Raw genomic sequence first — 18576 nt, forward strand, 5'->3', positions numbered from 1 at the left:
TAATATAATGTTTTAATATTTTTAGTGATACAGTTTTTTAAAGCTTTTTATTCTTTTTGGTTAAGTTTTATTTTGCTAGAAATTTGTAAGTTGTTTATTTGCTTTACTATTTTTAGGTTTTTACTGTATCTGTAGTTATGTCCCTATCAATCCTGAGATTTTTAATGCCTCCTTTTATTAATTTTTGATTATGCTTGTCAGAAATTTGTCTATTTTATTAGCTCTTTCAATGAAAGAATTTGGATTTTTAAAAAACACTATTTTCTATTGCACTATTTCTGTAGTGATTGCTCTTATCTTCTTTCTTCCTTCTGGGTAGAAATATTTTGCTGTTTTTCTAACCTCTTTGGTTGGACATTTGATTCATTAAATTTGTAGCTTTTATTATTATTATTAATGCAAATGTAACATGCCTACCATATCCCACTTCAACTTGCTGATTTTTTGAATTCTGAGTTGCTGATGTCAAATTTCCCAACGATAATACTTACTCATTTAAAGTGCGTACTTTATTGAATTTTGTGAATATACAGTCCTGTAACCACTACCACCAAGGTATAGAACATTTCTATCACCCCAAAAACTTCCTTTACAATTTTTTACAATCAATGCCCTCCTCCCATGCTAACTCTTAGCAACAACTGATCTCATTTCTTTTTCTTTATTTTTTTTTCCAGAATGTCAGATAAATGTTAACTCACAATGTTACCGTTTTGTGTTGGATTCCTTTCATGCACTCAACAATATTTGTACGACCCATCCATGCCATTGTACATATGAATAATTCATTTCTTGGTATTGCTGAATTAATGAATAATATTCTGTTGTTTGCATATATCATAGATTTTTTTTGATTCATTAGTGGATGGACATTTGGATTGCTTTCAGTTATTTGACTATTATGAGTGTAGCTGATCTTCATGAGGACAAATCCTTTCAAATTCTACAGAGTAGAATTCCTAGGTTGTATGGTAAGTGTATGTTTAACTTTACAAGTATCCGCCAAACTGTTTTCCAGAGTGGCTGTACTATTTTCATTCCCATTAGCAATATGTGAGAATTCTAGTTGCTCCACATTCTTGCTGAGATTTGTTATGACTTTTCTTTGTAATTTTAGCCATCCTAGTAGTCATTCTAATAATGAATGGTATTTCAATATAGTTGTAACTTCATTTCCTGTATTGACTGAATTGTGTCTCTCCACCAAATTCATATGTTGAAGTCCTAACTCCCAGTATCTCAGCGTATGACTGCATTGGGTGATAGGACTTTTAAAGGGGGTGATTATGTTAAAATGAGGCTGTTATTGTGGCCCTAATCCAATCTGACTTGTGAAGGAAATTTGAACACATCAGGAGACACCAGGAATGCATACACAGAAAGGCTGAGTGAGGAGGCTGAGTGAGGGAGGCTGTCTGCAAGCCAGAGAGAGATGTCTCAGAAAAACTAACCCCTTGGCACCTTGATCCTGGACTTGAATCCTCCAGAACTGTGAGATGTAAATCGCTGTCATGCAAGCCCCCTGGTCTGTGTTATTGGGGATGGTTGTCTGAGCAAACGAATACATTTCCCCAATGAAGAGCGTTATTGTGCATTTTTGTGTGCCATTCATATATATATTTTTTTGGTGAAATGCCTATTAAAATAGTTTGCCCATCTTTAAAAATTGAGTTGTTGGTCTTCTTATTACAGAGGTATAAGTATCCTTTATTTATTCTGAAAAGGATTTTATCAGATCATATATATTGATATATCTCTATATATCTGTATGTATTTCAATCTGTGGACTGACTTTTCATTTTTTTTTAAATGGTATCTTTCAAAAACAGATTTTAATTTTGACAAAGTCTAATGAATTCTTTTTTTTTTTCCATGTGTGGTCTATGATTTTTAAGTCTCATTTAAAACAGTTTTACCAGGGTGCCTGGGTGGCTCAGTCAGGTAAGCATCTGGCTTCGGTTCAGGTCATGATCTCATGGTTCATGGGTTCGAGCCCCATGTCAGGCTCTGTGCTGACAGCTAGCTCAGAGCCTGGAGTTTGCTTTAGATTCTGTATCTCCCTCTCTCTCTCTCTGACCCTCCCCTGCTCACACTGTCTCTGTCTCTCAAAAAAAAAAATAAATAAAAATTAAAAAAAAAGTTTTACCTAATGCAAGGACCCAGAAAAATTTCTCCTATGTTTTCTCTTTCTATTTTAGCTTTTGGTTTTACACTTTGTTTTATGCTTCATTTCAGTTATATGTTGTGTGTATATGGTGCAGGACTCATGATGCATTTTAAAATGCAAACATCCAATTGTTCCAGGATCATTTGTTGGAGAGACTCTACTTTCCCTGTTGAATTACTTGGCATGCTGGTTGCAGATCAATGGATCATATATGTGTGAGCCTATTCCTGAACTCCTAATTCTATCATATTGCTCTTTGTTCTCTATCCTTGTGCCAAGACCGCATGGTGTTGATTACTATATAGTAAATATTTAGATCAGGTGTGAGATTCTTCCAACTTTTCTCTCTCTCTCTCTCTCTCTCTCTCTCTCTCTCTCTCTCTCTCCGTTTTTAAAAAAAGTGTTGTGGTTATTCTAAGATCTTCTACTTTTCAATAACAATTTTAGAATCGGCTTGCTAATTTTAGAGGTTCTTAATGAGTTTGCCTTGAATTTGGATCAGTCTGAGGTGAACTGCCATCTTCTTACCAGTGTTGAGTCTTCCAATCCACACATTACATTTCTCCATAGTTTTAGGTCTTATTTAATTTCTCTCATCAGTTTAAGAATTTTTAGCATACAAATGTTTCACATATTTTGTTATATTTATCCCTAAGTATATGAAATTTTTAATGGCACAATAAATGATTAAAAAAAATATATATGTTTTAATTTCCATTTCCAGCTGCTAGTCTGTAGAAGTATAGTTGAATTTCCCTTCAACTTTCACTGCCTTCCCTCACAAGGCAGACTCTCCCTGGTTCTTTGCAGTGGGTTGGAGACCCAGTTCTTATTCTTTGTTGGGGAGGGGGCAACAATTCGAACACTTTTCTGGGACTGGTGTATGTTAGCTATTTTTTCTTTCAAAATTCTCTTTTAAAGTCTTTGATGAGGCCTTGCTCACAGTGGCTAGATGTGAAGGAAAGATAGAGCCCCCTGCCACCCTAGCATCTTCTTTGTTTTTTTCCAGCTTCTCCCCACCCTGGTGGGGCCATAGCCTCACCTCCTAGACTCTACTCCAGTGATGCCGAGTGTCAGAGGGAAGGACGAACATCCACAGTGATAACATCAGCTAACCATGAACTCAAGCCTGAACCTGGAGAGCTTTCTAAAGACACTAGGGAGAAGGAGTACATTCAGTTATTGACTGAACTGATTCATTTTATTGGTGTGGAACAAAAGGAAATTCTGTTTTAGAATGATTTTTAGGTGAGTTTATTATGGAGACAAAGGTTTTCTGAGGTTTCCAATAAAATTCAGCATCTGCAGAAATAAATTATAGACAAAACAAATAAATGGCAACCCTGAGAAGAAGGCTTTTTGATGAGAAAGCCTTACATCAAAGGCAAAACCTCTTTCTCATGCCCGTGTCCCACATTTTGCTTTGCAGTACTGTCTCTGAGGGATCTCAGGCAGGCAGAGCTCATCTGCAGGCTTTCTGCTGCTGGGCATGCAGGTCTATTGTCTTTCTTCCATGTGAAAGATCACCTTCTGATCCTTCTTGGCTGAACTCAGAAATTTCTTCTCTGGAACTTGCAGTTTCTGGATGAAGTGGCTGTGACCAATGTTCCTGAATTTCCCTGTGATCAGTACTATGTTGGAATAGGCTGCTCGCATATCTGTCTCTCTCCTTGGAAGAAGCACTGGCCTTCATCATCTCAGGGCACATGTCAGGTTCACTGATGGACAGAGGACACCAAAGGGCCAAGCATGATGGAGACTTGGTTGGACTGGATTTCCAGACACTGAACACATTTCTTTGACAAGTATTCTTCTGGACCTCCCCAGTATTATATGGATGAGCTCTAGCTTGACAGCTTTGGAGTTTTCAGGGACAGCTAGATCAGTAGAGGTTAGAAGCAAGACGTGTTTGCAGAGAACTCATGCAAATGGAGCACAGGACACAGCAGAAGTGTGGCCAGGAGGACCTGTTTTCTTCCTGGGCCCCCTTACAGGTTCCTAAGTTCTCTCACTGCTGGTCTATCTGATCTTCCACCAGCCCTGGCACATTATAGGCAGCCCCATTCAAAGTAAAGAAATTGGAATTTACATCACACAGCTACAAATTAGTTCACTGGGAAAGAAACTCAGATCACTGGCCTCCTTGTTCAGTGCTCTTTCTAGCCAAAAGCAAAGACTAGAGGCAGGGTAGTGTCGTAGAGTGAACATACACAGCCTCCTTGGTCAGCAAATCTCAATGCAACCTCAGCTCAGTCACCTAGTTGAATGACTATGGGTGAGTGAATTCACCTTTCTGCATCTCAGTCTCCTCATCTGCAGTGGGGTAAAATAATCTTCACCTGAAGATTTCATGTAGGGCATAGTGAGAGATTCATAACATCTGTACTATTTTGTTTCCTTTGGCCACCATGTTTAAGAAAGGACTTTGCCCATGGGTGTTAAGCATGGAGATGCACTGGAATTGTGGCAGGTGAAGAGGTCAGGCTCTTCTGTGTACAGCTGCAGAGCAGAGGTGAGGGGTGGTGTGTGCAGATGCCTCTGTGTCCTGGAAAAGTGCAGAGCTTGGGTCTAGTTGCAAGATGATGGCTTGGGTTCAAGAGCACCCAGAGGACCCAGAGGTTGATCTCTAGTAGTGAGGATGCTGTCCATGGTTGTGTTTAAGCAGAAGTTTCACGAGCCTCACTGGGAATGCTGCGGAGGGAGTTCTGGGGTTTGTGAGTTGACTAAATTTAATAGCCCTAAAAGCCTTCTCAGGCCAAGCATTTTTATTCATTTCTGTGGTAGGCTTAACAGCGGTCCCTAAAGAGGTCCACATCTTAACTGCCCAACCATGAATGCATAAATTAATGGAAAGGGGGAGTTAAGGCTGCTAATGAGCTACCTTTATGGTAGGGAGATTATCCTGGATTATCTGGGTGGTCTCAAGGAGTTATGGAGTCCTCACAATGGGAGAGGGAGACGGAAGATGTGAAGTGTGAGGTGTGAGGAAAAGTCCACCCACCTTTGCTGGCTTTGCTGAAAGAGGCGGGTTGGTAGACCAGGGAATGCAGGCAGCTTGAAAAGTCGATGGGGCAAGGACACAGATGTTATCCTACAGCCTCCAGAAGGGAACACAATCTCGGCAACACCGGATTTCAGCCCAGTGAGACTCATTTCAGGTTTCTGGCCTCCACAACTATAAGCTGACAAATCTGTGTTGTTTTAAGCCACCAAATTTATGGTAATTTGTTACAGACGCAATAGGAAATGAATACAATTTCATTTCGTATTTAGTGAGAATTTTTGTTATAATGGGAAAATAGCAACTCCTTAAAAATCTACAGCTATGATAGGCATTTCCAGATGATCGGGCAAGTACACACCAGTAATGGTAATTTGACAAGAAACAAGGACCATGGCCCAGGCAGGGAAGTCTGAGGAAGGCAGCCATATCATGGTAGGTTTGAGGCAATTGAAAGTGCTCTATTGCTAAGCTTTGCAAATGGTTTAGCAAATACAATAACAAAAGGCATATATTCGTTCTTGTGTATAGGATGATGGATAGTTCATGAGCCAGGCCTGGCAGCTCATAACAGGGTCCCTGGAATTCAGCTCTATAACTTAGAATTAGATGGTACGGTCTGAGAGAAGGATGTTCTTCTGTCCTTTTGTCCAGTACCTCAGCCCCGGCACTGCATTCCAAGCAACTGCTCAGAAGCTGAGATCTGCCCTGTCCTTGCAGGGCACCTTGGACAAGCCACCAGCCTCTCAGTGCTGGTAATGTTAGCCCCTCTCTCCTGTGGTCTGTGCAGACATTTACATGGTGTATTGTGTCTGGAATGCTTTATCGGGACCTGGATCATACAACAAGAGCAGTGATTGTGTGGGGTCTAATGTAATCTTCCCAGAGGTCTTGTAGGGTAGCTGTTATAATTTCAGCTTACATAAGGGGTCAGGGACCCAAGACCTGAGGGCCAAGTCTGCTGGCACTGGATTTGGCCAGTGGCTCACACTCAGCTATCTGTCCCTTTCCCCATGGCCCCTGTACACAGTCTCTCACAAATCTCTGGTGGAATGTAAGGCAGCTGGTGGAGTTTGGGGTCTGAGTCTCTGTGACTCAGAGACCCTAGTGCTGAGATGCCTAATACTGTGGTCATGTTCTTCTGCTCTGTGCTAGTGTTAAAGGAAAAACAAAACTCCTGAGGCTTAATGAAGACGGTAAAGCAGACTTTATAAAGGGAGGGATGGGCAGATGATAGGGGTAGGGACCACTATAATGGAGTCTTGCAGTGGGGACAGAGATTGGACTCAGCATGCCTGGGCAAGCGGGGATGTACAGACAAGGATCAAGGGTGGCGGTGGGGGATGAACATTTAGTAAGAAGAAGCATCAGGGATTTGAGGAGGGGTTCTGGCAAAGCCAATCTAATAGGACTCTCTCTGAAGGCAAGCCTGGGGAATTGTGGGGGATGAGGAAACTAATTAGGTATTCAGGTGGTCTGATAGTGACAGGAGTGATTCTGGTTAAATGGCCCGAGAGGATTTTTGCTAAAGTTGGATAGTGCAGAGAGGAAGATGGAAGTAGACCTCATTGGAAAGGTCAGAGGAGCCTGGGCAGTTTGACCAAGGACAGAATCTGTATCCAAGGCAAAGCTATTCCCCATGCCAGCTGGGTGGGCAGGTCACCTACAATATCAGCCAGGGTCTGACAGTCTCCTTGTGCAGACTGGGACAAGAGGCTGGGCCTGGAGAAGAGCTTCTCTGATCTCAGGTCCATGTCAGAGCCAGGAGGACCTCAGGCCCACACTCCCGACTGAATAATGGATGGTGAGTAAATGCAGCTGTGTCATCCCACAGAGTCTGCTACTACACAGGATCTAAATGCCCAATGGTGACAGGAAGCTCGAGGCTGGTCCACACCTTGCCATGTGTCCAGCTTTGTGGAAACTGCTGGTGTCTGTGTACCTGTGGTGACATTTTCCCAAGACATTCTGGGGACAGAGAAAGTCTCTAGTCCATCTCCCTCTTTCTGCTTTATGAGGTTTACTCAGGTCTGTAAAGGCTAAAAGTAAGTCACAGCTAGGCTTGCAAAGTCTCCGGTGAATGAAATGGCACAGGGCACAGAGTCAGGAGAGATGGGGCCTCTCCCTGCTTGAGCTGTCACATCAGAAGGTGGCCCTGGGCCAGGTAACCACTCTTCTACATCCTTCCCATCTGCTCAGGGCCTACAGGGGCAGCCCCATCTCATGCACAGAACTACTATAAGTCTTGTGACACTTTGGAAAAAATGGCAAGGAGTCAGCAAAAGGAGGCGGGAGAAACTAAGAAGGGAATTAGGCCATTTTTTGGGTCACAGTCACAACTTGTGAAGTCTCCCAGTTACATAAGGCCCGAGTGCCTGGTGCTTTATGCAGACTACCATGTTCAATTCTTTTTATTTTTTATGTTTATTTATTTTTGAGAGAGAGGGAGAGAGAGAAACAGAGAGTGAGTTGGTGAGGGACAGAGAGAAAGGGAGACACAGAATCCAAAGCAGGGTCCAGGCTCTGAGCTCTCAGCACAGAGCCCAATGCAGGGTTCGGACTCACAAACTGCGAGATCATGACTGAAGCCGAAGACGGATGCTTAACTGACTGAGCCATCCAGGCGCCCCTACAATGTTCAATTCTTACCCTTTTCCTATGCCCTAGAGCACATTGCTCCATTCCTAAGTGAGGCTTGGAGAATGGAGGAGGTTTACCCTAGGGCACATGGCAAGTGGATGGCAAATCTGGGAATTCAAGCCCAGGCTTATCTGAGTCTCAGACTCATGCTCTTGACCTCTCTATCCCATGCCATCCAGATGGGCTTTACTTGAAGTGTGAATCCTGTTCAGGAAGCTTTGAAAAACCTGTGCCAGTATGAGGTGTGAACAGCAGAGCTTGTGCAGTGGAAAGGAAATACTGCTTCTCCTACATTTTTAAAAGCTTCTCTTCATGGCACATGCCATGCTTGGTGCTGGGGACTCACACCAGCAGTAATGGATCCCCATCTGAGGAGCTTACAGCATGGTGGGGTAAGGGGACCCAGTCAGGATATTACTGCAAGAAGGGATGACATGGAACACTGAGAGCACAGAGCAGGGCAGTTGGTTCTGCAGAGGGCCTGCTGGGACAAGACTTGAGTTCAGCAGAATAAGGTGGAGGGGTCCGCAGCAGGGAGAGTAGTGAGGAGGGCAAAGACCCCAGCGAGAAGCAGTATGTCCTGGGGGGAATCACAGGCTGTCAAGGATCACCTGGGTCCCATGGTCTAGGCTGAAAAGGCTGAGTCAGGAGGCTGCGGGTGGAGGCAGGATCAGAGGGCTTTGGATGCCTGGGCTTTCTAGAGTGGAAATCTTCAGAATCTTCTGGGAACTTTCAGAATGACAAATTCATAGATTGCCTCCAAGACCAGCTGAGCGCGACTCTCTGGATCAACCATGAAGTGCTTGGGAAGGCCTTGAGTGGTGGGTGCACCTGTGTGAAGTGAGGGATGACATGAGGAGATGGACTTCAGAAAAATCATCTGGACATGGGTGAGCCTAACCTAGGGAGTCACGTGGTTAGAGACAAGAGATGGACCTCGGAAGGATCATCCTGACAACTGTAAGCCTAACCTAGGGAATCGAGTGGTTAGAGACAAGAAGAGAAATCGGGGCTCAGTTTACCCGACAGTACACAAGGTCTGGACTGGGTATGCTGGCATGGGAGTTGGTCATGGGATGTTCTGAAAAAATGTGTATAAGCAGGGAGCCACCTTTTGGGCCCAATATCACCTCTGCTACCTCTTCATTCATGAGTTAACTTACAGAACCTTCTAAATGTCAGTACCCTCGATTGTAAAGTGGGGATACAAATGTCTGTTTTCTGGGACTGTTGTGAAGATTGAATGAGGAAAGTGTATTTAAAGGGTGCAGCATGATGCCTGGCATTCAGGAGCGGCTCAGCAGATGGTGGCTGTGTTAGTACATTGATTACACTTGGGTCTTTATCAGATTTCATCTTGGAGGTGTTGGTCCATGCACTGTGAGCTTTCTCACTGGAGTGCAGATGATGAATACAAGATTCATACACCACACTCTCCGTCTTACCTCCTGGGTGTTGGCACTTAATGCCTGGTTTCCTACTGAGCCCAGGCCTGAACAGAAACCTTCTCCCTGCAGTCCTGGATAGCCACTGTCTGTCAATCAGACCTGAGGTCTGGAGCCTGGGACATTTGCCAGCCCAGTACTAGACCTTCAATAGGCACCCAGATTCCTCTCTGTCCTTTCATTCTCCTCAGTGCCAGAGGGGGGCTGGAACTGGAAGCCTGTGACTACATTCCCCAGATGACTTCCTGGCTGCCTTCCAGTTCAGTCCTGCCCAATGGGAGACCCTGGCAGGAGATAGGAGGGCATAGGAAGAGAGAAACCATCATTTCCCCCCCTTTATCTGCTGCTTCCTCTGGCAACTATAACAGGTTCCTGGTCCACCCTGCTGCCTCCACTGATCTGCCCATTGACTCCAACAGCAGTGGCAGCAGCAAGCTCCTATAGGCTTGGCCACACATTTCTCGTGGGCTCATGCACCATCCACCAGAGTGAGGGCACCTCATTCACTGCTGAGAATTGGGGATCGTGGCTCCCACAGCGACAGCAGGTGCAGTGTATGCCCTGAGCCTCAGAGGTGTGATTGTCATCATGGCTCTGGCTATACTGTCTCCTCTCTTGCTTCTCCAGCCACAGAGCTATTAACAGCTCCCCATGGTTATCAGCATCTGGGTAACCTCAGCTTCTTCCCCTAATTTTGCAGCCTTTCAACACTTTTGTGACTGGCACTCCATATTACGTTCCTGTTCTGTGCATCTGACTGGATGCTGAGTGGTATTATAACCACTATAACCTGTGGGCTTCAAAGTCAGGCAGGATTGTGGGTAAGTTTGGACTCTGCTCCCTGCTAGTTGTCATACATGCAACAAGGAGCTAAAAGTGCCAATAAGATAGAGGTAGTTTTTGTCTCCCTTAACTGTCTGAGTTACAGGTCTGCAGACAGAACGCATGATGATGAGTAAAGGAGAATGTGCATAAGGTTTTACTACCATGCCTGGTCCCAAGGAACCCTCAACCAAGGTCATACGCCTAATGTTTACACTGGATCTGGCCTTGGTGGCCCCAGGACTGTCCGGTGAACGTCAGCTCCAGGGAAGAGAACCCAGATGTGCCTGCTTCTGGTGCCTCCATCTGACAGTTACAAGTTCAGTGTTTAAGGTGAGTCAAGAGGTGATGACTCCTTTTGTCTATTTATGTATGAGCCTTTGTTAGCAGCTCTTTGGGTTTATAGTTACAGGATGATTTCAAACTGGATGGACAGAGAAATTTCACCCTGCGATGGAGCAGGTGGTGGGTGAGGATGGAGGTGTTCCCATCCATCACTGTGGATGGACCAGGAGTTGAAGGTGTGATCTGTCACTCATTTTAAAGGACCCTTGGCAGCCTGGAAATTGGGGGGACCTGGTCTTTAGAGCATTTACAGCAACTTACCATTTCCCAGGATGGCTTAGGAGTGGTTGCCCTGACAGTAGATTTGTGCTGCTTTCTTGCTTTCAAAGGAAGTGGAGCTGCCCAAGCAGATGAGGGCACCTCCTTCCTGAAAGGTTGGGGGCCTTTGTTCCCTGCTCCCCCTCCCCCCTCCAAGAATGCATAGGGCCTCATTATGCTGCTTCTGTCTTTCACTGTATAATTTGGATAACAAAAGAGAGGCACAAGATGGATGGGAGCCATTTCATTTCTTGGCATCATGGCCGGAACATGAACTTGTTTCTTGGGCTCTGATTAATTTGCTCAAATTTAGGATCACAAAGTCAAGTTTGCTTCTACCCCTCTGGGTCAAATGTCTCCTCATTTTTGCAACTAACTATTTAACTAAGTAACTGGCTAACTTCCTCCTTTCCTCCCATTCCATCCTCTTCCCTCGTCTCCTTCCCCTTCTGTTACCTTCCTTCTTTCCTTCCTTCTTCCCTCCCTCCTTTCCTCTCTCCCTCTCTCCATTCCTCCTTCTCTCCCTCCCTCCATCTCTCCATCCTTCCTTCCTTCCTTCCTTCCTTCCTTCCTTCCTTCCTTCCTTCCTTCCTTCATACCTTCTTTCCTTCCTTCCTTATACAAACATTCACTGAACACTTTCATGCTGAGCCTTGCTCTGGCTGAAGTTAGAGATATACATAAATCAGGCCACAAGGCTCAATCTGAAACTATGTATCACCTGCATGGGACACAGACATGAAAAGGTACACTTAGGGTGAGAAACTGTAAGTGCTATGAATAAGGCAACTATTTGCCTTGCTGCTGTGGAAGCTCAAAGTGAGACGGGCCAAGGGCATGTGAGGCAGGCTCAGAAGGCACTGTGAGCTGAGCTTGTCTCCAGTGTAATGAAAGGGAGAGTCTTTGGGGAAGCACACAGAGTGCTCAAGATTTGGGGGGGGGGGTGATGTAGGGTAGTCTGGTATGCTCTGACTGCCAGAGGCCTGATAGTTCAGCATAAGTCATCTGGGTGCTATCTCCTGGTACTTGGGAGCCACTGAAGGAGCTTGAGCATAGGTGAGCTATGGCTAGATCAGGCAGCCATATGGAGGAGAGACTTAGGATGTCCAGACTGGGAACCCAGAGGTGAGCTGAATGGGTCAAAAGTTCAGGGAGGTCATGCAAGGAGGATGGGCTTGGGGCCAGGAGGGATGGAGTATGCCCTCTTTCTCCCTCTGCTCCTGTATCCAAGAAACACTAAGCTTCTGTTCTATATGAAGCCTGTGCTGGACTGCTTACTCCAAAAGCATACCATTTAACCCTTTCAACACCTGAGAGGAGGTAAGCACTCCTCATTTTAAAGATGGAAAAAACTGAGCCTTGCAGAGATAGAGAAAAATGATCATACAACTAGTGAGTGGCATACAACTAGTGAGAATATATGTAAGATTTCCCCCCTCATGGGCTGCAATGGAAATGGGAATTTCCCATGGTTCTGCATCCCATTCCCAGCAAGTGTTTGTTGAGAGCTGAAATGAGTAAATGAATGCCTCATCTCCTGCTGAAGGCAAGGCCACCAAACCCTGTAGGTTCTGAGCTAGGCTTATCCAAGGACCCAAGATTTCGGCAGTGCCTTTGGGGAGTTGTGGGCTTCATCAAATGTGGGAATGACTGGAACATTTGTTTCTCTTCCTAAGGGACACCAATTACTGGAATTAAAATGCCTGTGGCTCCAGAGGGCCCTTAAGTAATGAAGCTAAGAACTGCTCACCTTGCGAAGGGCTGGGTGTGGATACATGGGGCAGGTGGGTCTTCTGTCTCTGTCAGCTTTTCTACTCATTGTATGCTGCTGATATGGTTAATGTTGTGTCATGTTGAGTCTTACCACAATAAGCCCTATTTTACAGATGAGGAAACTGAGGCAAAGAAAGGTGATATACAGCCAGCATCACCAGCTGTTAAATAATGGTGCTGGGATTCAGTCTTTCCACAAAGGGTCAGTTGACCCCTCCCATGCTTAGGGCTGGTGCTGACCCTGCCCACACCTGTGCAGCCATCACCGTAGGCTCCATTGGATTCCTTCCTCAAAGCCCTGCAGTCAGAGGTCAACTCTAGGTGTTTCCACTGCAAGTGGAAAGCTTTATAAGGTTTTGTCTGTCACATTTGGAACCTCTTTCTCCATCTCAGAGGTCATCTCTGTGAGCACAAGTCGCAGGCTTGCTTCCTCCTCTCTGTCTCCTACAGGGCCTGGTCAAGTCTTAACCTTGTGCAACACTTGGGAGTGGAGCTGTCCAGCATTAACAGTGGACAGCTATTTCCTCTTCAATCAACTGAGTGGATAAGATGGACTATGAGACCTTATAAGCTGCCCTAACCTGTGTTTCTAAGGCTCCATGGTCTGAACGGCCATCTAGGGATGAACTCCTATACCCCACCTCCAGGGATGACTATGGTTTCCTTTTCAGTGGGTAGGATTCTCTTTTCGGATTTCCAGAGCAGCTCAAGTGAGTGCAAAGGTAGTCCTAGAATTTAAAGCGTACACACAGGTTAAGAAATATGTTTTACAGAAAACTTACGCATTGTTTTTGATAAATAGATCTGGCACAATAGGACTGCTATTCCTGCCAAAAAAGAATCAGTGCCCGTCTCAATGTCTGGCGCTGAAGTCCCCTCCCTCAGTGTTCCTTGGAGGGACCTATGCATTTTTAAGAACCTGACTTTAGCAATTTCCTAGTGGACAGGGTCTACTGAAACCAATATACATTTTGGGACACACTTGGTGATTTGAAAAAATCCTAACTTTTATCACTTTCAATGAGAGTAATTTATTGAAATGGTTATGTGCTTGAACCAAATTTCTCTTCATTCTACTTCTATAGACACATCTTTAGAGATTCTCTTTGTCCAGAGGCAAGCTCTGGTTCTATTGAAAGTAGTCTTTGTCCTCTGCCCACCACGATGATGAAGTGCAAAGAAAGAAGGTACAGATCACGGCAGAATTGCCTCCCTACTGAGACTCCCAAGATGCCCCCACCCCATCTTTAGCCCCTTACAGTCCATGTTTTCCATTTCTATAATTTTGTCATTTCAAGAATGGTAAATTATGGGGCACCTGGGTGGCTCAGTTGGTTAAGTGCCTGGCTTTGGCTCAGGTCATGATCTCACAGTTTGTGGGTTCGAGCCCCACATTGGGTTCTGTGCTGACACCTAGCTCAGAACCTGGAGGCTGTTTCAGATTCTGTGTCTCCCTCTCTCTGTGACGCTCCCCTGTTTGTGCTGTCTCTCTCTGTCTCTCAAAAATAAATAAAAAACAGAAAAAAAAGAATGGTAAAATAATGGAATCATACAGTGTGTAATATTTTGGGGTTGCGTATTTTCACTCAACAGGATCTCTAGAGTTGGTGCATATATCTAAGTTGGTACACATGTCAGTGAGTTTGTTTCTTTTTATTGCTTCATAGTATCCCATAGTGTGGGTGTATCGGTTTGCTCAACTGGTTATCCATTGAAGAACACCTGAGTTGTTTCCCAGTTTTGGTTGTTATGAATAAAGCTGATAAAACATTCATGTAAGGCTTTTATGTAATCCAGAGTTTTCATTTCTCTGGGATAAATGTCCGAGTGTGCAATGGCTGGTTTGTTTGGTAGTTGTACGTATAGTTTTGAAAGAAATTGTCAAACTGTTTTCTAGAGTTGCCATCCAATCTACATTCCTACCACAATATATGTTTCTATCCAGTTTTTATGTATTCTCATAAGCTTTTGGTGTGGCTATTATTTTTAATTTTGACATTTTGATAGACATATAGTGATAGCTCACTGTAGTTTTGTTTGGCATTTCCCCAGTGGTTAGTGACATCTTCCCATGTGCTTCACCTCTATGTTCTCTTCAGTAAAATGTCTGTTCAGGTCCTTGCCCATGCTCCAAATGGATTTTTTCATTTTTTACTGTTACGCTAGATACTAGTTCTTATTAGGTATGTTGGTTGTAGATATGTTCTACTGGTCAATAACTTGTCTTTTTATTCCCTTGATCTTCCTCAGAACAAAAGTTCTTAATTTTAATTTTCTTCCCTTTTGGACCATGCTTTTTGGTGTCAAGTCTAAGAACTCTACCTAACCCGACATCCCAAACATTAAAACTAGCCCTACATCCCAAATATTAAAACAAACATGCCAAACTATAAAACATGTTTTATAGTTTTATGTTTTACATGCTAAAGTCCCTGTTCCAGTTTGTGTTAATTATTACACAAGGCGTGAGGCTTAGGTCAAGTTTGTTTTGTTTTGGTTTGGTTTTGCTGATGTATGTCTAATTGTTTACTGAGACGTTCCTTGATCACATTGCTTCTGCACCTTTGCACAAACATCAGTTGGGTAGATTTACTATAGTCTGTTTCTGGGTTTTCTATTCTGTTCCATTGTTATGAGTTTGTTCTTCCACCAATAACATGCAGTCTTGAGTACTGGGGTTACATAATAAGTTTTGAATCAGATAGACTGAAAGGTCCCAACTTTATTCATTTTCTCTTTTTTTAACATTTAACTCTTCTTGTTCCATTCCATTTTCATACAAACTTACCCATAAAAATCTGTAAAAGTCATGCTGAGATTTTGATAGGAATTGTAGCAAACATGTATAACAATCTGGGGAGTATCAGCATCTTCACTATGTTAAGGTTTCTAGTATATGAAAATGGCGTGTCTTTCCATTGATTTAGATCTTCTTTGGTTTATTTCATCAGCATTTTGTAGTTTTTGGAATACATCTGCACATGTTCTGTTAGATTTACAGCTAAGCATTTCATTTTTGAGTCATTTTAAATAGTATTATATTCTAAAATTTTGTTGTTCAAGTGTTCCTTGTTAGACTCTAGAAATATATATGATTTTTGTATGCTGATGTTCATTCCTGTGACCTTACTAGGCTCATTTATTAGTCCTAGGATTTTGTTTTTGCATATTCTTCAGGAATTTCTACAGAGATCATAATGTCATCCACACGTAGTGACAGTGTTAATCCTTCCTATTTGTTCTGTGTTCCTTTTCCTACTCAGCATACTGCAGTGGGTAGGACTTCCAGCACCATGCTGAGTAAGAGTGGTGACAGGGGCTGTACTTGATTTGTTTTCAGTGTTCGGGGGGAAAGCCTCAGTCCTTCACAATCAAGTACAATGGTACCTGTAGGTTTTTTGGTAGATGCTCTTCATCAAGTTGGGGAAGTTCTACTCTATTCCTCAATGTTTGAGAATTATTGTCATGAACTGAGGTTGAATTTTGTCAAATGAGTTTTCTGCACCAATTAAAATGCTAATGTAAATTTTCTTCTTTACCTTACAAATATGATGGATGGTGCTGGTTGATCTTTAATATTTGAACCACCCTTGCATTCTTGGAATATACTCTCCTTGTACATGCTGCATTTCATACATTGCTGGATTTTATTGGCTAATATTTTGTTGAGATTTTTTTCATCCATATTAGGGAGTGTACTTTCCTTTTATTGTACTATGCTTTTTTTCTTTTACTTTTAATATTGAGGTAACACTAACTTCATAAAATTAATTGGGGAGTGTTTACTCTTCTATTTTAGAAAATATTGTATAGAATTAGTGTTCTTTAAACATTGAGTAGAATTATCCAATGAAACTGTATTAGTCTAGAGATTTTTCAGGGGTAGTCCTTAATGATGACTTCAATTTCCTTAGTAGTCATTAGCCTTTCCAATTATCAGTTTCAATAGCATGAGTTATGGTAGTTGGTACTTTTTAAAAAATGGACTCATTTCATCAAGTTGTCAAATTTATATAGAGAGAGTTGTTTGTAATATTCTCTTATTATCTTTTGATGTCTGCCAGGTCTTTAGTCATGTCTTCTGTCATTCTGGATACAGGTGATTTGTGTCTTCTTTTTTCTTGCTAGCAGTTTGTCAACTTTATTGAACTTTTCATAATATCAGCTTTCTGTTTCTCTGTTGGTTTTATGTTTTCAACTTCATTGACCTTTTTTCTTGCCTTCTTATTTCCTTCCTTCTGCTTCCTTTGGGTTTATTTTGCTTCCTTTTCTAAGTTCTTGAGTGGAAAACTTAGATCATTGATTTGAGACATTTCCTTTTTTCTTAGTGCTATAATTTCCCTCTGAACACCGTTCTATGAACTGAATTGTCTTCATCAACCAAATTGATGTGTAGAAGGCCTAGTCTTCAAAGTGACTATGCTGGAGACAGCACCTATAACCAGGTAATTAAAGTTATAGGGGTCATAGGATAGGGCCTTGATTTGACAGGATTAGTGTCCTCCTAAGAAGGGTTATCAGAGCCTCTCTTCTCCCATTGCTATGTGAGCACACAGTGAGAAGCCAGGAAGAAAGCTCTCACCAGAAACTGAATCAGCTGTCACCTTGATCTTAGACCTAACTTCCAGAACGGTAAGAAATAAATTTCTGTTGTTTAAGCCACCTAGTATGTGGCTTTTTGTCATGGTGCCCCAAGCAGACTTCCATATATATTTCTTTAGCTCCATCCCACAAATTTGATATGTTGCATTTTCATTTTCTTCAAGTTCAATGTGTTTTTAAATTTTCCATCGGGATTTCTATTTTACCTATAACTTATTTAGAAGGTGTTGCTTAGTTTCCAAGTGTTTGGGGACTTTATGTTCTTTTATTTCTGGGTTTTTTTTTTTTTTTTGGTAGTATTGTAGTCAGAGAACACATAATGTAGAAGTTTAATCTTTGAAATGTATTGAGGTTTGTTTTATGGCCCAGGACATGGTTTAGCTTGGTGTATGTTGCATGGGTACTTGAAAAGAATGTGTACTCTGTTTTTGAAGGGTGGAGGTTTCTGTAAATTTCTTATTCAGTCCTCTTGGTTGATGGTTTTATTGAGTTCTATCCATTGTTGAGAGATGGGTGTTGAAGTCCCAACTTTAAAACTAAGGATTTGCCTATTTCTTTTTTCAGTTCCATCAATTTTTGCCCCACTGTTTTGCAGCTCTGCTATTTGATGAGGATACATTTAGGATTCATATGTCTTCTTGGTGGATTGACCCTCTTATCATTATGTCTGTTCCTTTCTGTCTCTGCTTATTTTATTGGCTGTGAAGTTTACTTAACTGAGCCATACAATCACTCAGTTTTATCTTTTGATTACTGTCTGCATGGTATATTTTTTATGTCCTTTTAATTCAACCTCCCTATACCATTATAATTGAAGCAAATTACTTGTTGACAGCATAAGCTTGGGTTATTTTTTATCCCCTATGTCAATCTCTGACTTCTAATTGTTGAATTTAGAATATATACATTTAATGTAATTTGATATGTTAGGGTTTAAGTCTATTTTCATTTTTGTTTTCTCTTTGTTCTGTTTTTCATGTCTGTTTTCTTTTTCTTTTTTTCTTGTGGATTATTTAAACATTTAAAAAATAATTTTGATTTATTCATAGTGTTTTACTATATATAATTTAACTGTAGCAGACATACAATATTATATTATTCATTCAACAATTCTACACATTACTCAATGCTCGCCATGTAAGTGTATAGTCACCATACAATGTTACTACAATATTATTGACTATATTCCCTGTGTTGTACTTTTCATTTCCATGCAAGTTGTACCTCTTAATTTCCTTCTCTTATTTCACCCATCCATCCTCCTACCCACCTTTCCTCTGGCAACTCAGTTTGTTTTCTGGATTTAAGAGTCTGTTTATTTTTGTTTATTTATTTGTTTTGCTTTTTATACACTATGAAATCATATATCTGACTTATTTACTGAGCAGAATGCTCTTGAGGTCCGTCCATGTTGTCACAAATGGCAAGATATCATTCTTTTTTTTTTTTATGTCTGAGTAGTATTCCAGTGTGTGTGTGTGTGTGTGTGTGTGTGTGTGTGTGTGTGTGATATTTCTTTTTTA

Source organism: Suricata suricatta, chromosome 3 (assembly GCF_006229205.1).
Source record: "Suricata suricatta isolate VVHF042 chromosome 3, meerkat_22Aug2017_6uvM2_HiC, whole genome shotgun sequence".
NCBI lineage: Eukaryota > Metazoa > Chordata > Mammalia > Carnivora > Herpestidae > Suricata > Suricata suricatta.